Source organism: Castanea sativa, chromosome 3 (genome assembly GCF_040712315.1).
Source record: "Castanea sativa cultivar Marrone di Chiusa Pesio chromosome 3, ASM4071231v1".
Taxonomy (NCBI): Eukaryota; Viridiplantae; Streptophyta; class Magnoliopsida; order Fagales; family Fagaceae; genus Castanea; species Castanea sativa.
The window spans coordinates 45,679,976-45,682,378 of NC_134015.1; positions in this window are offsets into that span (position 1 = coordinate 45,679,976).

Here is a 2,403-nt window from a genome sequence, read left to right on the forward strand (position 1 = left end):
TTTCATCCCAAGCAGTAATGACAATTTATTAGAAAAAAGCTTAGACCTAGTTGAAGAGCAGCGAGAAAATGTCATGGTTCAATTAGCTTACTATTAGCACAAACTCAAACAGGGGTATGATTCCCATGTGAAACTAAGGCCATTTGCACTTGGAGATTTGGTATTGAGGAAGGTTTTGGGTACTACGAAGAACCCAGTATGGGGAAAATTGGGACCTAACTAGGAAGGACCTTATCATATCACTTTGATAGCAGACATAGGGATGTATTATCTTGAAGATTTAGATGAAAATGTTGTACCACATCCCTGGAATGTAAATAACCTATGAAGGTATTATTATTAATGAAAGGCACTTATGCCATCTCATTTCTGTTGACACTGTGTTACGTTGATTACTATTTTTCTAAGTATCAAACTGAAACTTGGTCATGCCTATTTTATTAAGTGTTGAACAGAACCTTAGTTATGTTTAGTTCTCGGATCATCTACTTTGGAAAAATTAACACTTCAGCTCATTTTTCTAAGTATCAAACTGAAACTTGGTCATGCCTGGCTCCTCGGACCACATACCTTGTATAAATTGATATTTTATTAAGTGTTGAACAGAACTTTAGTTATGTCTGGTCCTTGGATCATCTACTTTGGAAAAATTAACACTTCAGCTCATTTTTCTAAGTATCAAACTGAAACTTGGTCATGCCTGGCTCCTCGAACCCCATACCTTGTATAAATTGATATTTTATTAAGTGTTGAACAGAATCTTAGTTATGTCTGGTCCTCAGATCATCTACTTTGGGAAAATTAACACTTCAACTCATTTTTTTAAGTATCAAACTGAAATTTAGTCATGCCTGGTTTCTCGGATCATATACTTTGTATAAATTGATATTTTATTAAGTGTTGAACAAAACCTTAGTTATGTCTAGTCCTCAGATTATCTACTTTGGGAAAATTGACACTTCAACTCATTTTTCTAAGTATCAAACTGAAACTTGGTCATGCCTAATTCCTCAGACCACATACCTTGTATAAATTGATATTCTATTAAGTGTTGAACGAAACCTTAGTTATGTCTGGTTCTCGGATCATCTACTTTGGGAAATTTATTTTATTAAGTGTTGGTCATAATCTTAACTATGTCTGGTCCTCGGACGATCTATTCTTGGGTCAACTAATATCTGGATTTGATTTTAGCACTATTTTGCTATTATGATCGCGTATCTTGAAGACTCCCAAGGCAATGATGAACATATGGGAGCTCATGAGCATCACTTAAAGCATTTGTAGGTATATTAAACATATTTGTTGTCTGGTTCATATCTGATTACTTCATTAAAATCATTAAGTTATATTGGAAATGATGTGGGTTATTGTTCTGTTGTGACATATAGACTTTTTAGTTACAAAGTGGTTTTGCTAGATTTGGTTGATTAACTAATTCTGAGTTCATCATAAAAGAGTTATCATTTATGCCGATGACAAATCTAGGCGTGTGTCATTGTCTTATTAATTAAGCATAAAGTAAAGTAGAGATGATAAGAAGAAAAAACGTAAGTGTCAAACACATAAGAGAGACCAATTGATATTTTCATTAATTTAAGGTCTTTTGAAAAGATAATTTGCTTACAGACTGTCAAAGTTACATCAAATAAAAGGAAGATAAAGCTGAAAGGAATAGTGAACAAGGATTAATCACGGCTTTAGTTTTATCGTCAGATTGCCCTTAGGATCCTTTGGAGGCTGAATGGGAGCAGTGGAGTCAGAAGCAGGCCCTTTGCCTTTTGGATCCTCCTTGATGGTAATGGGAAGGGTCGCCAGGACTAGTTCTAGGGTCTCAGTAGCTCCCTTCTCTTTGGTAGATTCCTAAGGAGCATTAAGCGGCTGAGCAGCATCATAGGTCACCCCTTCTGTTGTTCCTTCAATAGGTTGTATGGGGACTTCAGACTGCTTAACCTCCTCGGACTGATGTCTAAAGGAGGGAAAGGTTTCAGAAGAGCTGTCCTTTTCGGTGTCTGCTCCTTGGGTGGCAGCATCAGCCTTGGTGGTGGATGGAGCAGAGGCTCAGATGGCTGGTGGGTAGTAAACATTTTCTTTCCTCCAAATGGTAGAAAAGGCCTCGATCCCAACTCAGGTAAGTGCCTCGTTCCACACTTAGAGGCAGTAATGCCTACATACCTCTGAGACTTGTGATCTAAGATTTTCCGTGGTCTCTGCCACTCCGACCTCGTACCCTTCTTGCTTAGCTTGGTCCTTTGCTTTTTTAGCCTCCTCTTTGGCCTTTTTAGCTTCATCCTTAGCCTTGTTGGCTTCCTCCCTAGCTTTCTCAGAATCCTTCAGGCTTTTCTTAAGAACCTTTATTTGTTTCTTCGCCGCAGCATTGTCCTCATTGGCCTGGCGAAGTTG